This window comes from Mustelus asterias, chromosome 21, assembly GCF_964213995.1.
Source record: "Mustelus asterias chromosome 21, sMusAst1.hap1.1, whole genome shotgun sequence".
NCBI classification, from domain to species: Eukaryota; Metazoa; Chordata; class Chondrichthyes; order Carcharhiniformes; family Triakidae; genus Mustelus; species Mustelus asterias.
Genome location: NC_135821.1, coordinates 4,644,544 through 4,658,306, shown reverse-complemented (window position 1 = coordinate 4,658,306; position 13,763 = coordinate 4,644,544). Strand labels below are relative to the sequence as shown.

The 13,763-nt window shown below is 49.3% G+C and overlaps 1 long non-coding RNA gene across 1 annotated transcript; it reads left to right on the top strand.

Moving 5' to 3' along the window:
* The first annotated feature begins 279 nt into the window (after window positions 1–279).
* Window positions 280–13,425, top strand: LOC144509022 (uncharacterized). The gene is made up of 3 exons (XR_013500380.1): window positions 280–455; window positions 10,578–10,675; window positions 13,089–13,425. It is a non-coding gene; the product is annotated as an uncharacterized LOC144509022 (long non-coding RNA).
* Window positions 13,426–13,763: the final 338 nt, after the last annotated feature.

The window sequence follows — 13,763 nt, the reverse complement described above, 5'->3', positions numbered from 1 at the left end:
AACCCATGACATTCCAATCCAGAACCAATGTGTTACCCACTGTCTAACTTCAAGGGGAAAGCTCCAGTTTAGCAAGAGCCTGCAAACTAATAAAGTGATTGACATTTGTCCTGGCCCTCAGATAGTTAACTGAGGGGCACATGCCTAAACCGCTCCCATTGGACCAAGTTAAGTCAAGCCAAGCCTGTCACGTTATCTCTCCTGCCCCACGGGTGACCTCCGCCCCCTTACTGCCGTCAGTTGACTAAAAAATTATCTTCCACTCTTCAGCTTCTGGGGAAGTGGAGAGAGAGAGAGAGAGAGAGAGACGGAGAGAGGGATTCGGCTACTCAGAGAATCTTCGCCATGTCAGACGGGAAAGATCAGGAGAGCATCCACGCAGCAGACTCAACCGAGGCCACAGCTGCAGCCTCTCAGGCCCCCTGCGCGGAGCTGAAATCGGCCATGGAGAAATGGTGAGGAGCTTTAAACGAAATCCCCTTGCCTGATTGCGATTTAACGGGCGGCGCGCGAGACCTGGGTGAGTTTCCCTTTTCCCCCTAGCCGAGTGGGTGGCCAGAATCGCTCCGTCGTCAACACGTCTTCCGAATTCTGACGGTGAAAGTGACCTTGCCTGACCGAGGCGTCAGCTCCAATTAACCATTTTTGGGAACTTGTGTGTGGAACTCCGGCTCTGCTGTCCCCGTTATTCCGCTCGAGCTAATCCATCCACCCCACCCAACTGCAAGAGAACGGAGTCTCTTCCTTCCCACCCCTCACTCCCAACTGATAATTATCCGGAACGACGATGTCGGACGCACCCAGTCTCGGCACCGCCATGGTCTCGGCTTGCTCCTGGATTCCATGTTTTCTGCTGCCTCGCGCTCACCCCGCAATTTTAACCGTCCACCATTGCCAACAGCCAACTGCAACCTAAGCTCTGGAATTCCCTCCCTGATCCTCAATGCCTCTCTCTCCTCCTTTAAGATGCTAATTAAGGACCCCACCCATCCCAAAATCCATTCCCCCCCCCCCCCTTCCCCCAACAATTACGTATGTGGCTCGCTGTCCAAATTCATTTGACAATGCCCCAGTGAATCGCACGTCTTCCTATGTCCGTAGGGGCTATATAAATGCAACTAGGAGACGCAGAATGGTGAATCCTGGCTGCTTATCAGCTAGACCCACATTTTGCTTTGATGCATTTATTGGATAAAGGTTGGCGTGTAATTCCCTGATGTAAATTTACTTTTCAAACGCAAGTACAAGCCACTTAAAAAGGCCCCCCAATGAAGGAGGACAGCCATTTTAGTTCAAAGCAGAGAAGGATAATAAGGCCAAACATTGGAATAGGAGAAGAAATGTTCATCAGTGAATCATTGAGTCTTAGACCATAAGACATAGGAGCAGAATTAGGCCACTCGGCCCATCGAGTTTGCTCCGCCATTCAATCATGGCTGATATTTTTCTCATCCCCATTCTCCTGCCTTTTCCCCATAACCCCTGACCCTCTTACTAATCAAGAACCTGTCTATCTCTGTCTTAAAGACACTCAATGACCTGGCCTCCACAGCCTTCTGCGGCAAAGAGTTCCACAGATTCACCACTCTCTGGCTGAAGAAATTCCTCCTCATCTCTGTTTTAAAGGATCGTCCCTTTAGCCTGAGGTTGTGCCCTCTGGTTCTAGTTTTTCCTACGAGTGGAAACATCCTCTCCGCGTCCACTCTATTCAGGCCTCGCGGTATCCTGTAAGTTTCAATAAGATCCCCCTTCATCCTTCTAAACTACAGACCCAGAGTCCTCAACAATTCCTTATACGACAAGCTCTTCATTCCAGGGATCATTCTTGTGAACCTCCTCTGGACCCTTTCCAAGGCCAGCAGATCCTTCCTTAGATACAGGGCCCAAAACTGCTCACAATACTCCAAATGGGGTCTGACCAGAGCCTTATACAGCTTCAGAAGTACATCCCTGCTCTTGTATTCTAGCTCTCTCGACATGAATGCTAACATTGCATTTGCCTTCCTAACTGCCGACTGAACCTGCACGTTAACCTTAAGAGAATCTTGAAAGGGGGATAAACAAAACAACCTTCTATTGTTGCATTGACGGCATTTAAGTAACTTAAAGGTCAAACCCAGTTATAATAGGCAGGAGAAGGGGGTAAATCAATAACCAGGGAAGTGTAGCATTGGTTACGGAGGCACTAACTTGGTTAAAACATGGGAGTGATATTCCAATGGTTAAGAGAGAATATTGGTCAGTCCATCAAACGGGGAGTGGGAAGCGACAGCATTGAGGCACCCCCGTCTTTCTGTGGAAGTATCGGCCAGATGGGCTGAATGGACTCCATGTCCAGACTCACCTTGCATAGAAACTAGAAGCAGGAGTAGGCCATTCAGCCCATCGAGCCTGCTCCGCCCCACTTGAAGGGCACCCCATCCACCACCCAAACTATTCACTCCCTCCACCACCGATGCAGAGTGGCAGCCATGTGTACCATCGGCACAATGCACTCCAGCAACTCACCAAGGCGCCTTCAACTGCACATTCCAAACCCACAAGCTCTACCACCAAGGGCAGCAGACACATGGGAGCACTGCAAGTCCTCCTCCAAGTCACTCACCATCCTGACTTGGAACTATATTGGCCATTCCTTCATAGCAACATAGAAACTAGAAGCAGGAAGAGGCCATTCGGCCCTTCAAGCCTGCTCTGCCATTCATTTTGATCATGGCTGATCATCAAATTCAGTATCCTGATTCCCCCCCTTCCCTCCATATCCCTTGAAACCTTTCGCTCCCAAGAGCTATATCTAATTTCTTCTTAATCACAAAATTTTGGCCTCAACTACTTTCTGTGGTCGTAAGTGGCACAGTGGTTAGCACTGCTGCCTCACAGCGCCAGGGACAAGGGTTCGATTCGGTTCGATTCCCGGCTCGGGTCACTGTCTGTGTGGAGTTTGCACGTTCTCCTCGTGTCTGCGTGGGTTTCCTCCGGGTGCTCCGGTTTCCTCCCACAGCCCAAAGACGTGCTGGTTGGGTGCATTGGCCGTGCTAAATTCTCCCTCAGTGTACCCGAACAGGCGCCGGAGTGTGGCGACTAGGGGATTTTCACAGTAACTTCATTGCAGTGTTAATGTAAGCCTTGTGACACTAATAAATAAAGTTTATTTTTAAAATTCCACACATTCACCACTCTCTGGGTGAAGAAATTTCTCCTCACCTCAGTCCTAAAAGGTTTACCCCTTATCCTCAAACTATGACCCCCTAGTTCTGGACTCTCCCCCCCCCATCAGGAACATTCTTTCTGAATCTACCCTGTCTAACCCTGTTAGAATTTTATAAGTTTCTATGAGATTCCCTCTCACTCTTTTAAACTCCAGTGAATATAATCCTAACCGACTTAGTCTCTCCTCATACGACAGACCTGCCATCCCAGGAAACAGCTGTGTGGTAAAAAAACAATTTCCTCTGATCTATTTCTGCGAATCCTTTAATGTGTCCATAGATAATGCGGCCTCTAGTTAGGTAGGATTAATATCAGCCTGGGCTACGAGTTAGCTGCTTCATCCACAAGTTCCCCCATGAATCCCTTCGACAGAGCTGGGAAGCCATTTTGGTTCAGACAATGTTCTTTTACAGGGGCTCCAATGTTTGCACGAAGTTAGGATGGGAAGAGGATTGGTCAATGGCAGATCAATAGAATTGATATTTCTATATCCCTTTCACATCCTCAGAATGTCCCAGCTTGCTAGGTAGCCAATCATTTCTGAAGCTCAGCCCAAAATATTTTGTAGAGGAACATTTGATTTGATTTATTATTGTCACATGTATTGACATACAGTGAAAAGTTTTGTTTCTTGAGCGCTGTACAGACAAAGCATACCGTTCATAGAGAAGGAAAGGGAAGAGTTCAGAATGTAGTGTTACAGGGTGTAGAGAAAGATCAACTTAATATAACGTAAGTCCATTCAAAAGTCTGACAGCAGCAGGGAAGAAGCTGTTCTTGAGTCGGTCGGTACGTGACCTCGGACTTCTGTATCTTTTTCCCGACGGAAGAAGGTGGAAGAGAGAATGTCCGGGGTGCGTGGGGTCCTTGATTATGCTGGCTGCTTTTCCCGAGGCAGCGGGAAGTGTAGACAGAGTCAATGGATGAGAGGCTGGTTTGCGTGATGGATTGGGCTTCATTCACAACCTTTTGTAGTTCCTTGCGGCCTTGGGCAGAGCAGGAGCCAGACCAAGCTGTGTTACAACCAGAAAGAATGCTTTCTATGGTGCATCTGTAAAAGTTGGTGAGAGTCATAGCTGACATGCCAGGTTTCCTTAGTCTTCTGAGAAAGTAGAGGCGTTGGTGGGCTTTCTTAACTCTCGTGTGGGCATAACAGCCAACAGGCGCAGAGTATGGCCAATTAGACATGTTGTGTTGGTTGAAGAAGGAATGTTAGTCAGGACATTTCTCTTGTTCTAAAGTTGATATATTAGTGTCTTAAGTAGGCTGACATTAACACTGCAATGAAGTTACTGTGAAAATCCCCTAGTCGCCACACTCCGGTGCCTGTTCGGGTACACTGAGGGAGAATTTAGCACGGCCAATGCACCCTAACCAGCACGTCTTTCAGACTGTGCTAGGAAACTGGAGCGCCCGGAGGAAACCCACGCAGACACGGAGAGAACGTGCAGACTCCACACAGACAGTGACCCAAGCCAGGAATTGAACCCGGGTCCCTCACGCTATGAGGCAGCAATGCCAACCACTGTGCCGCCATGCCGCCCTTCAGTTAGTTCCACAAGATTTTTCAGACGCAGAAGCCAGACAGGAATATCAGTTTGATATTTCATCTGGAAGACAATTGCTGGAATTTCACCGCCTCGCTTGCCCGAGGCTAACGGAGAATGCCATTCTGCGAGCCTCACCCACACTGGAATCGGGTCGGCGTGCCGGTAAAAATCCGGCAAATGTCTCCGTCAATGTAGCTTCTCTCAGTACTTTTTTAATTTATTCGTTCGTGGGCGTCGCTGGCTAGGCCAGCATTTATTGCCCATCCCTAACCGCCCCTTGAGAAGGTGGTGGTGAGCCGCCTTCTTGAATCGCTGCAATCCCTGTGGTGTCGGTCCACCCACAGTGCTGTTAGGAAGAGAGTTCCAGGATTTTTGACTCAATGACAGTGAAGGAGTGGGATTAGGGTGGCACGGTGGCATAGTGGTTAGCACTGCTGCCTCACAGCGCCAGGGACCTGGGTTTGATTCCCGGCTTGGGTCATTGTCTGTGTGGAGTTTGCACCTTCTCCCCGTGTCTGTGTGGGTTTCCTCCGGGTGCTCCAGTTTCCTCCCACAGTCTGAAAGACGTGCTGGTTAGGGTGCATTGGCCGTGCTAAATTCTTCCTCAGTGTACCCAAACAGGCGCTGGAGTGTGGCGATTAGAGGTTTTTCACAGTAACTTCATTACAGTGTTAATATAAGCCTACTTGTGATACTGATAAATAAACTTAAACTTAACTTAAGTCAGGATGGTGAGTGACTGGAGGGGAACTTGCAGGTGGTGATGTTCCCATTTATCTGCTGCCCTTGTCCTTCTAGATGGTAGAGGTCACGGGTTTGGAAGATGCTGTTGAAGGAGCCTTGGTGAGTTGCTGTAGTGCATTTTGTAGATGGTACACCCTGCTGCTACTGAGCGTCGGTGGTGGAGGGAGTGGGTGTTTGTGGATGGGGGGCCATTCAAGCGGGGCTGCTTCATCCTGGATGGTGTCGAGCTTCTTGAGTGTTGTTGGAGCCGCACCCATCCAGGCAAGTGGGGAGTATTCCATCACACTCCTGACTTGTGCCTTGGAGATATGGGCAGGTTTTGGGGAGTCAGGAGGTGAGTTACTCACCACAGAATTCACAGCCTCTGACTTGCTTTTGATAATGTCACTGGAACAGTAATCCAAACTATCAAATGAGTTTCGATTTCTTTTAATAATCCTCTTTGCTAGTTGTGCCTCCCACAGCTGAATAGTCCACAGACACTCACTATCTAGAACTGGGCGAATGAGCTAGTTGATGGCTGCTAGAGTGGAACCACAAGGGTGGGAATTATTTTTAGAATCAGAGAATCCCTACGGTGCAGAAGAAGGCCATTCGGCCCATCGAGTCTACACCAATCTACCTAAATTGCACATCCTTAGACACTAAGGGACAAGTTACCTAAGCTAATCCATCTAACCTACACTTCTTGGGACATTAAGGGGCAATTTGGCATGGCCAATCCACTTAACCTGCACATCTTTGGACACTAAGGGACAATTTACCATGGCCAATCCACCTAACCTGCACATCTTTGGACACTAAGGGACAATTTACCATGGCTAATCCATCTAACCTACACTTCTTGGGATATGAAGGGGCAATTTGGCATGGCCAATCCACTTAACCTGCACATCTTTGGACACTAAGGGACAATTTACCATGGCCAATCCACCTAACCTGCACATCTTTGGACACTAAGGGACAATTTACCACGGCTAATCCATCTAACCTACACATCTTGGGACATAAAGGGGCAATTTAGCATGGCTAATCTATCTAATCTACATGTCTTGGGACATTAAGAGGCAATTTAGCATGGCCAATCCACCTAACCGACACATCTTTGGACACTAAGGAGCAATTTAGCACGGCCAATCCACCTAAACCACACATCTTGGGACTGTGGGAGGAAACCGGAGCACCCGGAGGAAACCCATGCAGACACGGGGAGAACGTGCAGACTCCGCACAGACAGTGACCCAAGGCGGGAATCGAACCCGGGTCCCTGGCGCTGTGAGGCAGCAGTGCTGACCCACTGTGCCACCGTAACACATAAAGTTGATACAGGGAATAAAGTACTTTCCAACATTCGAGCTGCAAAGATCCTTCCTTCAGGAGTAAGTCACCTCAGGAAATCCGACTTGCCCTTCTGTTGCGTGCGAGTCCCCTCACTGCCTGGTGTTGTTTTATCCTGAAGCCCTGTTGCTTAATTTGAGCAGACGGTGAGTTGGCCTGTTAATCTGGTGTGGCCACCCCGGGGCGGGGACTATGGGCTGTGTCACACACTGATGGATAATTTAAACTGTTGAGCAAAGAGCTGACTCAGCGCCTGTCAAACCAGGGAGAGTATTTCTGCCTATTTTCACAGCTGGCTTGCTGCTACATCTACATTGTGTTCGGGTAATGAGGTCTGGCTGATCATTAGTGCTGGGGTTCTGGGTGCAACTCAGCCTCATGAAGCTATCTAACATTTTTTTTCTGCAAATTTCTGGTGGGTATGCGACTGGAAAACGCTTCTCCAGCCTTGCACACAAGACTGGGAGCAGAGCGAGCCCTAATTTTAGTGCGAGTGTTGCGACTATCAGGTTGAGGGACATTTGTACTGGGGAATTGCTTTGAGATGCCCAGTTTAGCATGGTGTACATGAGGTGCAAAGCTCCTTCTACACTACCGCTGACCAGCCAAAGACGTGACCCGTTTTAGCCGCAAGCACTAATTTTAGTCGCAAATGCCTCGCATGCACTCACACAGGGTGGGGCCATAGAATCCCTACAATGCGGAAGGAGGCCATTTGGCCCATCGAGACTGCACCGACCACAATCCCTCCCCGGGCCCTAACCCCATAATCCCATGCATTTGCCCTAGCTAGTCCCCCCGACACTAAGGGGCAATTTAGCATGGCTAAATCCACCTAACCCGCACATCCAAAGATGTGCGGGTTAGGTGGATTGGCCATGTTAAATTGACCCCAGTGTCGGGGGGATTAGCTGGGGTAAATGTGTGGGGTTACGAGGATAGGGCCTGGGTGGGATTGTGGTCGGTGCAGACTCGATGGGCCTCTGTCTGTATTGTAGGGAGTCTATATATCTTTGGATATATTGAGGATCTGATTAAAATGAAAAGGGAGGCGTACGTTAAGTCCAGGCAACTGAAAACAAATGGAGCTCTGGAGGAATACAGAGAGAGTAGGAAAGAACTCAAACGGGGAGTTAGAAGGGCAAAAAGAGGTCACGAGATGTTCTTGGCAGGCAGGATTAAGGAGAATCCTAAGGCATTCTATTCATACGTTAGGAACAAAAGAGTTGTCAGGGAGAAAATCGGACCTCTCAGGGACAAAGGAGGGGAATTATACTTAGAACCCAAGGGAATAGGGGAGATCCTAAATGAATACTTTGCATCGGTATTCACGAAGGAGAGGGGCGTGTTAACCGGGAGTGTCTCGGAGGGAGGTGTTGAGCCGTTAGAGAAAATCTCCATTACAAGAGAGGAAGTGTTAGGTTTTTTAGGGAACATTAAAACTGACAAAGCCCCAGGGCCTGATGGCATCTATCCTCGACTGCTCAGGGAGACGAGAGATGAAATTGCTGGGCCTCTGACGGAAATCTTTGTCGCTTCTTTGGACACGGGTGAGGTCCCTGAGGATTAGAGGATAGCGAATGTGGTCCCGTTGTTTAAGAAGGGTAGCAGGGATAACCCAGGAAATTATAGGCCGGTGAGCTTGACGTCCGTGGTAGGGAAGTTGTTGGAGAGGATTCTTAGAGACAGGATGTATGTGCATTTAGAACGGAACAATCTCATTAGTGACAGACAGCATGGTTTTGTAAGAGGGAGGTCGTGCCTTACAAATTTGGTGGAGTTTTTTGAGGAAGTGACAAAAACGGTTGATGAAGGAAGGGCCGTGGATGTCGTCTATATGGATTTCAGTAAGGCATTTGACAAAGTCCCACATGGCAGGTTGGTTAAGAAGGTTAAGGCTCATGGGATACAAGGAGAAGTGTCGAGATGGATGGAGAACTGGCTTGGTCAGAGGAGACAGAGGGTAGTGGTCGAAGGGTCTTTTTCCGGCTGGAGTTCTGTGACCAGTGGTGTTCCGCAGGGCTCTGTACTGGGACCTCTGCTATTTGTGATATATATAAATGATTTGGAAGAAGGTGTAGCTGGTGTAATCAGCAAGTTTGCGGATGACACGAAGATGGCTGGAATTGCGGATAGCGAAGAGCATTGTCGGGCAATACAGCAGGATATAATTAGGCTGGAAAATTGGGCGGAGAGGTGGCAGATGGAGTTTAATCTGGATAAATGCGAAGTGATGCATTTTGGAAGAAATAATGTAGGGAGGAGTTATACAATAAATGGCAGAGTCATCAGGAGTATAGAAACACAGAGGGACCTAGGTGTGCAAGTCCACAAATCCTTGAAGGTGGCAACACAGGTGGAGAAGGTGGTGAAGAAGGCATATGGTATGCTTGCCTTTATAGGACGGGGTATAGAGTATAAAAGCTGGAGTCTGATGATGCAGCTGTATAGAACGCTGGTTAGGCCACATTTGGAGTACTGCGTCCAGTTCTGGTCGCCGCACTACCAGAAGGACGTGGAGGCGTTAGAGAGAGTGCAGAGAAGGTTTACCAGGATGTTGCCTGGTATGGAGGGTCTTAGCTATGAGGAGAGATTGGGGTAGACTGGGGTTGTTCTCCTTGGAAAGACGGAGCATGAGGGGAGATCTAATAGAGGTGTACAAGATTATGAAGGGTATAGATAGGGTGAACAGTGGGAAGCTTTTTCCCAGGTCGGAGGTGACGATCACGAGGGGTCACGGGCTCAAGCTGAGAGGGGGGAGGTATAACTCAGATAACAGAGGGATGTTTTTTACACAGAGGGTGGTGGGGGCCTGGAATGCGCTGCCAAGTAGGGTGGTGGAGGCAGGCACGCTGACATCGTTTAAGACTTACCTGGATAGTCACATGAGCAGCCTGGGAATGGAGGGATACAAACGATTGGTCGAGTTGGACCAAGGAGCGGCACAGGCTTGGAGGGCCGAAGGGCCTGTTTCCTGTGCTGTACTGTTCTTTGTTCTTTGTTCTTTGTTCTTGGACTGTGGGAGGAAACTGGAGCACCCAGAGGAAACCCACGCAGACACGGGGAGAATGTGCAAACTCCACACAGACAGTGACCCAAGCCGGGAATCGAACCTGGGTCCCTGGTGCTGTGAGGCAGCAGTGCTAACCACTGTGCCACTGTGCTGCCCCTGGATGTCCTACTTGCGGAGATCCTCACCCGCATCTGTATTTCCCCAATGGGCCACATGTGGCTTGCGGTTAATGCATGGGACAAACACTCCACTGCCCCAACAGCGTACCTCAGCCCTGACTCCCCCCGAGCCTGTCACAGCGCTCCAAATTTAGCATTTACCAACTACCCTGTGACTCCCCGATTGCAAATATCACTTTGAGGTGAGGAGAAATTTCTTCACCCAGAGGTTGGTGAATGTGTGGAATTCACTACCACAGAAAGTAGTTGAGGCCAAAAACGTTGTGTGATTTCAAGAAGAAATTAGCTATAGGGTGGCACGGTGGCACAGTGGTTAGCACTGCTGCCTCACAGCGCCAGGGACCTGGGTTCGATTCTCGGCTTGGGTCACTGTCTGTGCAGAGTTTGCACATTCTCCTCGTGTCTGCGTGGGTTTCCTCTGGGCCTACTTGTGCCTAATTAATTAACTTTAAGTGTTGGGTTTGGCGTGGAGTTTGGACGTATTTTCCGTACAAGCATGAATCTGTGTCTAACTTTGGTGTGTTTTTTTTACATGGATTCCAGCATCGCGGATAAAGGCGAAGGGAACTGTAAAGAAGCAACGCAGGCCTACAAAAGCTGCATGAAAACGTTAGGATTCAAAGTTTAACAACAGCTGACTGGTGAGTGTCTGTTCTCTCTGATCAGGTTAATGTCCCTGTTTGGCAGCTCATGATCGATTGGACCTAAGCTGCTTTCATGGGTATTTCCTGAACTGTGTGTCAATAGACAGACAAGGTGACAGACTGTCCCACATGCCCCATTGTGCTTACAGAGTCAGAGAATTCGTACAGTGCAGAAGGAGGCCGTTCGGCCCATCGAGTCTGCACCGGCCACCATCCCATCCAGGCCCTATCCCCATAACCCCCTGTAATCACCTTGCTCATCCCCCTGACACCAACACCAGAATTTTCCTGTCCCGCCCGATTCCCTTGGGTGGGGTGGGGTGGGCACCATGCAAATGTCCGTTGACCTCAGGGGGGATTTTCCCAGTTTTGGAGCGAGCGCAGTCGGAAAATCCCACCCGAAGGGGCAATTTAGCATGGACACTCCACCGAACCCGCACATCTTTGGACTGTGGGAGGAAACCGGAGCACCTGGAGGAAACCCACGCAGACACGGGGAGAACATGCAGATTCTGCGCAGATAGTCTCCCAAGGCTGGAATTGCTACAGTGCAGAAGAGGTTATTCAGCCCATCTAGTCTGCACTAACTTTCTGACAGAACATCTTAGCCTGCCCAATCAACATAACCCCACACATTTAGCATGGCCAATCCACCTAAACTGCATCTACACAGGGGTGGCACAGTGGTTAGCACTGCTGCCTCCCAGCGCCAGGGACCTGAGTTCGATTCCCGGCTTGGGTCACTGTCTGTGTGGAGTTTGCACGTTCTCCCCGTGTCTGCGTGGGTTTCCTCCGCGTGCTCCGGTTTCCGCCCACAGTCTGAAAGACGTGCCAGTTAGGTGCATTGACCCAAACAGGTGCCGGAATGTGGCGACTAGGGGAATTTCACAGTAACTTCATTGCAGTGTTAATGTAAGACATACACATGACTAATAAACAAACTTTTACTTATCTTGGGACAGTAAGGGGCAATTTATCATGGCCAATCCACCTAACCTGCACATCTTTGGAGAGTGGGAGGAAACGCAGACACGGGGAGAACGTGCAAACTCCACGCAGGCAGTGACCTGTGGCCAGAATCGAACCTGGGTCCCTGGCGCTGTGGGGCAGCAGTGCTAACCACTGTGTCGCCGTGCCGTGATAGCAAATATAATATGGCTGTAACATAGAGATTCGGATGAAGAGAAAGTTTAAATGATACTTCTACTCAGTTTCAAATCGAGAGCGCGACGCCTTAGAAACGTGAAGCCTGGGGAACATTGCAGATGCTGTACCCACTGTACACTGCCCTGCTACCTAAAGGAAGTTGGACTTATTCCTGGAGGTATTATTGTGTGAGCTTCCATGTCCAACTGTCCCTACTGGATTAGCAGTTCCTATTCTCAGCCTCCAACCTCACCCACTCCCTCAATGTTATTACGATGAATGAATGAAATTGTTCAAATTGCATTTCAGTGTACTGGAGGTCAACATTGACCAGAAACCAAACTGGACCCAGCCACATAAACACTGACTCCAAGAGGAGTCAAAGGTTGGGAATCCTGTGGAGAGTAACTCACCTCCTGACTCCCCGAAGCCTGTCCACCATCTACAAGACGCGGGTCAGGAGTGCGATGGAATAGTCTCCCCTTGCCTGGATGAGTGCAGCTCCCAACAACACTCAAAGCTCAACACCAACGAGGACAAAGCAGCCCCACTTGACTGGCACCCCATGCACCACCTTAAACCGCACGGTGGCAGTGGTTAGCACTGCTGCCTCACAGCGCCAGGGACCCGGGTTCGATTCCCGACTTGGGTCACTGTCTGTGTGGAGTTTGCAGGTTCTGCCCACGTCTGCGTGGGTTTCCTCCGGGTGCTCCGGTTTCCCCCCACAGTCCGAAGAGTAGGTGGATTGGCCATGCTAAATTCTCCTTCAACCTGCAAATCCTGTCTTCACATGGCTCCCTACAGTGCAGAAAGAGGCCATTCGTCCCATTGAGTCAGCACCGACTCTCCAACAGTGCATCTTACCTGGGCCCTGTCACCCCATGTATTTACCTCACGTATTTACCCCACTGATTCTCCTAACCTGCACACATTTGGACACTAAGGGGCAATTTAGCATGGCTAAAGATATGTCAGTTAGGTGGATTGGCCATGCTAAATTGCCCCTTAGTGTCCAAAGATGTGGAGGTTAGGTGGATTGGCCATGCTAAATTGTCCCTTAGTGTCCAAAGATGTGCAGGTGGATTGGCCATGGGAAATACATGGGGTTATGGGGATAGGGCAGGGGAGAGGGCCTGGGTAAGATACTCCGTCAGAAAGGGTCGGTGCAGTCTCAATGGGCTGAATGGCCTCTTCTGCACTGTAGGATTTCTATGACTCTAAGGATATCACAGCTCAATTAACATGTTGCTCTTTTTTTCCATAGGTACCTGCATCTGTGGACTGCCCATTTCATCACAGGCCCTTCTTCCGAGTTCCTCAATTTTCCCATTACCTCCCGCTCACTAACAAACCTTCTCCTCAGCAAGCAATCCACCGCAGAATAGTCGCAACGCATTGTCGTGTTCAGAATTTATTTGGTTGCACAAATGGCCGCGAGGTGCAGAACCTTTGAAGGATCCATCCTATCCCATGACTTCCTTTGGCCTCAACTGCTTTCTGTGGGAGTGAATTCCACACATTCACCACCCTCTGGGTGAAGAAGTTTCTCCTCATCTCAGTCCTTATCCTCAAACTATGACCCCTAGTTCTGGACTCCCCCCACCATCAAGAACTTTCTTTCTGAATCTACCCTGTCTAACCTGTGTTAGAATTTTATAAGTTTCTATGAGATCCCCTCTCGCTCTTCTAAACTCCAGTGAATCTAATCCTAACCGACTTAGTCTCTCCTCATATGGCAGACCTGCCATCCCAGGAATCAGCCTGGTAAACCTTCGCTGTACTTCCTCTATCGCAAGGACATCCTTCCTCAGATAAGGACCACCAAAATTGCACACAATTTCTCTAGGTGTGGCCTCATCAACACCCTATACAATTGCAGCAAAACATCGCTATCCATATGCTCAAATCCATAGAATCCTACAGTGCCAAAGGAGGCCAT